Source organism: Mustela erminea, chromosome 12 (genome assembly GCF_009829155.1).
Source record: "Mustela erminea isolate mMusErm1 chromosome 12, mMusErm1.Pri, whole genome shotgun sequence".
NCBI lineage: Eukaryota > Metazoa > Chordata > Mammalia > Carnivora > Mustelidae > Mustela > Mustela erminea.
The window spans coordinates 68,391,344-68,398,468 of NC_045625.1; the positions used below are offsets into that span (position 1 = coordinate 68,391,344).

The 7,125-nt window shown below is 44.5% G+C and overlaps 1 pseudogene; it reads left to right on the forward strand.

The window, feature by feature from the left end:
• The first annotated feature begins 6,029 nt into the window (after positions 1–6,029).
• On the forward strand, positions 6,030–6,907 carry LOC116570715 (annotated as a pseudogene).
• Positions 6,908–7,125: the final 218 nt, after the last annotated feature.

A 7,125-nucleotide genomic window follows, 5' to 3' on the forward strand; every position in this document is an offset into this window, starting at 1 on the left:
CTCAAATTTAAACAAATGTGCAGTTCCTAAAAGGTTTTAAGCTTAACTTTGAAATGCCAACAGATGTGCTAAAAACCAGGTTGCACCCGTTTTTTTTTTAGGAATGAAGATTTTAAAACGAGCTATTCAAATTTTTTTAATTTGGCTTTAAAATGAGACTACAGGGGTTCCCTGAGTGGCCTCAGTTGGTTAAAGCGTCCGAACTGTTTTGGCTCAGCTCATGATCTCAGGGTCTGGAGTTTGAGTTCCATGTCAGGCTCTGTGCTCAGCACAGAAGCTGCTTAAGATTCTCCCTCCTTGCCCACTTATGCTCACTCACTCTACTCTAAAAAGAATCTACAAAATATTTTTATTGAACAATGCAGTAGTTTACTCCTAGATCTAATCCCTGATTCTAGTGGAATGCATGGAGATTGAAGAGGTTAATTTTTCTCAAAAATCCTTTTAATGGCTTATTTATAATGTCTTCTGTTAGTACTCAGAATGGAATTACTGTTTTACAAACATGGAAGGTAATTTGTTTTAAGATTGCTGCTGGCTAAAGAGATATTTTACTTTTACTCTTGGCCAGTGAAAATGTTTTTGTTTGCAAAGTTGGGTTGGCTTGTGTTTTTTTCAAGTGTTTAATGCCATCAGTTTTTTGGAAAGGGATTCAGTCTTGATTGCAGCTAAATGTAAATTAAAAAATACACTATGCATCTCCCGTTTATTACCAAGGGTTGCTCATTGCTGACAAGTTCCAGGTGAAATGGACTCGGTTTATGGAGCACTGAACTTAATGGAGAACTTAGCACTGTTTTCTCAAAACTATCCTAGGACCACATTTAAAATCAGTGGTGCTGGTTAAACACGAAAATATCGACCATACCTGTTTGAACCACAATCTCTAGGAGGTACCAAGAATCTGCATATTGTACAAACTTGAGTTAATAGTGGTTTTTGTTTTAAGATTTTATTTGAGAGAGGGCACATGAGCAGGGGGAGGAACAGTTGTAGAGGGACAAACAGACTCGGTTAAGCAAGGAGCCCCATCACAGGGCTTGATCTCCTATCATGACCCAAGCCGAAATCAAGGGGTGGGTGCTCTACCGACTGAGTTACCCAGGTACCCCAAACTCAATAGTCTAAACACTAATTCAGTACAGCAATATGTAGTAAAAAAATACGTATGGGGATGCCTTGGTGGCTCAGCCAGTTGAGAGTCTGCCGCCTTTGGCTCAGGTCCTGGGATTGAGCCTGGTGTTGGGCTCCCTGCTGAGCGGGAAGTCTGCTTCTCACTCTCCCTCTGACCCTCACCCCCTACTCATGTGCTCACTTGCTCTCTCAAGTAAATAACCCTAAAACAAGTATGTTACCATACCTTTTCATTAATTCATCCATACTTCGTTCCCCAGGTGTACAGGTGCAGTGGTAGGCCCTAAGGATGCAGGGTTAGGAATCTCATTTGGAGAGACAATCCAGTAACAATGAGAAAAGAAGCCAGTGTTGGGAGATGTGTTTAGGAAAGAAGAAACCAATGTGGGTGTACCTACAGGTATACACATTCACAAGCACGTTTAAAACATTGTAGAGTAAGGGCGCCTGGGTGGCTCAGTGGGTTAAGCCGCTGCCTTCGGCTCAGGTCATGATCTCAGGGTCCTGGGATCGAGTCCCGCATCGGGCTCTCTGCTCAGCAGGGAGCCTGCTTCCCTTCCTCTCTCTGCCTGCCTCTCTGCCTACTTGTGATATCTCTCTGTCAAATAAATAAAATCTTCTAAAAAAAATACAAAAACATTGTAGAATAAAACTCAAAATCTTTATTTTGACCCAAAAGTCTGTCCCCTGCTCCTCTTAGCAGATGAAAAAAATAAAGACAGCTTGTGTACACAGGTAGCCATCATTTGCCCCAAACAGGGGAGAAATCTGACCTGAGGGGAAAAAGTAATACCTAGAAAATAAAGAACTTTACATTCGTCTATATTTAAAATGGGGAGTTACTCTGAGTCGAGAACATTGGAAAATCTAAAAGGCAAATATTTTATAGGCTTGGGTTCCTGTTTGCCAAGTGAGCAGCAGGGCACTGGCAACAGGGTTGTGGTTAATGGAAACACCAGCTATCCTGTGACCTCAAACCTTCCCAGCCTTCCTAGCCACCTCATTTTCTGCCCAGAATGTGTCCTCCCACTCAATACCTCTACACCCATTCCACCTACTCCCCCAAACTTAGACATGTAATCCCCAGCCCTGTAATTGTGAGAGAAGTATGTAGCAGAACTTCAAACCTTAGAATCCTTTCAGAAGTATTTTACCCTTTGATCATCCTATCCCCCTTGCCCCTTTTATCCCTGAATTCTTACTATCTTTAAGGGTAGGCTTCATGGAAGGGAAGGGTCAGTTCACCTAAAACAGTCTGGGGGCATAGGGGGGCACATATGACTGCTGCTTGTTTGAGTAAACGGGAAGAAGTCATTTTGACACCAAGAAATTAGGAACAGAGTAGAATAGAAGGTACCAGCTAGGTCCCTCAGAGACCTCCCTAGGGTTCAACCTGAGGCTGGACAAGTAGAGGATGATAAGTGAGAGCAGGAACTCCAAGTAAGTTAAAAGCAGAGAAGGCTTAAGCCTCACTTCGATTTGGAACCCTGCAAAGCATACCTATGACCACATGGGCTAGTAAAGCACAGCAGAAATTGAGGCATATCATGTTTTGAAATAGACCCTGAGATTTTATGCACACACACACCCCACAGGATTTCCTTGATCCTATATGGCATAAGAGGGACACCAATTGAATGCTAATGAGCTCGCCATGGCAAAGGGGAAGGTTACTGCTAATGAGCTCGCCATGGCAAAGGGGAAGGTTACTGCTCGCTCCACGGCTGTAGGGTAGATAGCCCAGCAATGTAGTAACCTTGCTGGTCTCAGAAAGGTGGAAGTGAAAGGCCTTTTTGAAAAAACAGCCCTAATAAGGGGTCTGACCTTTTTTTTTCTTCTTTTTTTTTTTAAAGAGACGAGAGAGAGTGAGAGCATGAGAGGGGAGAAGGTCAGAGGGAGAAGCAGACTCCCCACAGAGCTGGGAGCCTAACGCGGGACTCCATCCCAAGACTCCAGCACCATGACCTGAGCCAAAGGCAATGGTTTAACCAACTGAGCAACCCAGGTGCCCAAGGGGGCTGAATAATTAATTCCCTTAAATTAGACCATTTAAAAATGGAAAAGACCAACTTGGTTTTACTTGGCAAGTGTATGTGTTTTTTTCTACCACCACTGGATTGGGAACTTAACGAGAAAGAGAAAGATATATGGGTATCTGAGAGCTCTAGAAGTCCCCATAAAAGCAAGAAAGTTGAGGCAAATACAACCAGATCATAAGTTCTAGGTGGAGGCGGCCCCCGTTGGCTTGGGGTCTTCATTTGGTAGATCAGGTAGATTTTTTATCTAGATCGTTTATTCGTATCTGTGTTTCAGATTGGCATCAATTCTTTGTACAGTTCAGACTCCAGAACTCTGTGCTATCAGGCTAACGCTAATCTCCAGTTGTGACCAAATCATGGCTTCACTCACTGCCTGCCTGTCCTGCTTCCTTGGCTTCCTTTCACTTGAGACCATTCCTCTAGTGAATCACTTGCACAAGAATCCCTGGCTGCGACTCTGCTTTTAGGGACACGATCTAAGACAGTTGAGCTGCAGCTAGAACAGAGATTTACATCACCCAGACATTCTTGACTTAGATTTTGATGAAGTAACAAGACATAGAGTTATCTCCTTCTGAGGAAGGGGTGAGAGTTTTTCATTTTATGGAGAATAGCTGCATTCTGTTAGGCAGTATTTTTTTTTTAAGATTTGATTTATTTGACAGAGAGAGAGAGAGATCAGAAGTAGGCAGAGAGGCAGGCAGAGAGAGAGGGGGAAGCAGGCTCCCCGCCGAGCAGAGAGCCCGATGTGGGGCTCGATCCCAGGACCCTGAGATCATGACCTGAGCCAAAGGCAGAGGCTTTAACCCACTGAGCCACCCAGGTGCCCCTAGGCAGTATTTTTTAAAGTATATGTTATGTCGGGGCACCTGGGTGGCTCAGTGGTTAAGTGTCTGCCTTCAGCTCAGGTCATGATGCTGGGGTCCTGGGATCGAGCCCCACGTCCAGCTCCCTGCTCAGTGGGAAGCCTGCTTGTCCCTCTCCCACTCCACCTGCTTCTGTTCCCTCTCTCGCTATGTGTCTGTCAAATAAATAAAATCTTTAAAAAAATAAATAAAGTATATGTATGTGAACAAAATAGCCAGGGGGTGGGTTATAATGGTCTCTTTTGTTAAACAACACAGCTTTACTTTGCCCTTTCTAATAGTACCCAGCTTGGCTTCTGCAGTTTTTCTTTCTCAGCTGTATGTAGACTTGCTAAGATAGAAATCCTGGTCCTGGGAGAGTCCTCCTCACACCAAGAGAGTAGGCATTTGCCCCAGGCTTGCCTTACCTACAACTTTGTCCCAGGAATTTGAATCTTTTTTTTTTTTTTTAAGATTTATTTATTTATTTGACAGAGATCGCAAATAGGCAGAGAGGCAGGCAGAGAGAGAGGAGGAAGCAGGCTCCCTGCTGAGCAGAGAGCCCAATGCGGGGCTCCATCCCAGGACCCTGGGATCATAACCTGAGCTGAAGGCAGAGACTTTAACCCACTGAGCCACCCAGGCGCCCCAGGAATTTGAATCTTGAGCAGAATGATTGTAGGCAAGTTACAATGATCACAGTTAAGTTTTTGTTTTTTGTTATTATTTTTTTTAGCAGCACTAGTAGAAGAAAACTTTGGGCAGTTTCTAGAACTGCCCAATTGCTGTTTAGTAGAAGTCTTGTTCCGAGCCTTTCCTTCTATCCAGAGAGCTTTCTCATAACTTTTCAAAAATTTCTTTCTGCTTAAACTAATTAGCCAGTCACTTGCTGTTCTCCGCAGTCCTTCAATCCGAGCCCTCTCTGGGCCAAGCGGCATTTCTGATTTCAGGGCGGACGACAGTCTGGGTGGCAGCTGCTCGCTCCACGTCAGCTGCCATTGCTGCCAACCAGTGTCACTTGGACCTTCACAGTTAGGCCATCTGGGGCATAAATCATTTTCTGGGGGACTGCCAGGCCCTATCTCAAGGCTGCCACTGAGCATCAAAGGCAACCAGCAATATGCCTCAAGTTTCTGACTTTTGCCTCCACTTTGACTTGAATAAAATGCCACACCTCACAGAGAAGAGAACTGACTTCTGGAGCAGCTACCAAAGGGGCTGGATGATGCCATTTGGAAGGAAAGAGGAGTCAGTTCTGGATGGGAAAACTTCGACCGAAGGGAAATAAAAAAGCAGGGGGAGAGACATGCCGCTGGGTGAGCAGTCCCCTCCCGCCGACTAGCCCGGCCTGCCCTGGATGCCTGGGCAGGCTGTTGGTTTGGCCAAGGCCACCACGCTGTCTAAAAATGCTTGGTGTTTTTAAGAGATACAGAAAGAATTATTAGATTACAATAAGACTTGGCAGTAATGTTCTTGAAATGAACCACAGGCTGTCAGCTTTTGCTAAGATGATTGACAACATAGACAATCTTGGGCAGAAATTGCCAGCTGTTCCAGACAACTACAAGGTGACTTTTGTGCACAGAGAATGTGTCAAGGCCAGTACCCTGTTGTCCTCTTAAACCTGATTGGCCTAAAAGCAAGAAGGTGTGCTACATGCAAGATGACAGGAGCTTGGTTAGTCAAGGCAACAGGAGCGTTGACGTTTGGGAATGTGAATATCGTCTACCCTAAACTTGGGAGTCATGCAAAAATTCCAGATTCAAGCACCTGGAAGCTCAGCCCAGACACCTCCCGTGTGCATTACTGGGCCAATGAAACTGGGCACAGAGCAGATTTCACCTTTATTTCTTTTTTTAAATAAAGATTTATTGTTTATTTATTTGACAGACAGAGATCACAAGTAGGCAGAGAAAGAGGAAGAAGCAGGCTCCCTGCTGAGCAGAGAGCCCGATGTGGGGCTCAATCCCAGGACCCTCAGATCATGACCTGAGCCGAAGGGAGAGGCTTTAACCCACTGAGCCACCCAGGCGCCCCTTCACCTTTATTTCTGACGTTAAGGAAGCAGTGATGGTTTGCCCCGTGCCCTCCAACTTCCTATCCAAGCCAATGGATGTTTCCTAGTTTGGTGTGATTTTTGCTGGTGCTTGGAAGAATGTTGGCTCTGCAGGGATCACATTCATGATCATTGGTGATGACCTCCTGGGGTTTGTTCTCAGAGAGTACCCCCTCAATCCCGGAATACAAAGTATAAGCCCCAAACTACTCCTCGAACAACACACCTCCGTATTTCAGCATCTATGACATGGGCTCGATCCCGAAATGGATTAAGAACAAGGCAGTGCGGCCACTGGAGAAGCTCAACTCCATCAAAGCACAAATGATTTATGATATTACTGATAATTCTCAAGGGTTCGACATATATCCAGTGATCCCAGAATAGAAGCAAGACGAATATTCCATTCTTCAATGGCAGTGCCAAAGCAGATGATGCTTTAGGAAAAAAGATTACTTGCTAAAGCTCTTGAACTCAATATGATCTCCTTGAAAGGGAGTAGGTCTGTGGGAGTCATCTGGCTTCTCTGTGTACTGCTGATGGGATAGAAGATGTTTGGAATCTAGCAGCATCTATGAAAAACTCTTTGGAGATGCATCAGCTATGAACGCACCTCAACCAATATGTATTCTGCCCCTGAACAATGTACAAAACTTAAATAACTTGGGAATGGCTACAGAACAACAAACACGGTATTCTTGAATGAACACTTAATTATAGATTCTTCTTTTTTCAAAGAACAACAGCAAAACATTCACAACTCTGCAAAGGTGGTGAGACTTTAATAGACACCTTAATTCCTTTATTTTTTTGAGATTTTTAATTAAGTGGGTTTTTTTGTGTGTTTGTTTGTTTGTTTGGTTGGTTGGTTGGTTGATTTTTTAAAAAAGAAGAGAGCTGGGCAGGGAGGGTTCGAAAGGGAGAAAAAAAAATCTTAAACAGGCTCCACACCCAGCACAGAGCCATCACAGGGCTTGATCCCATGACCCTGAGATCACAACCTGAGCAGAAATCAGGAGTCAGACACAACCCACTGAGCCACCAAGGCACC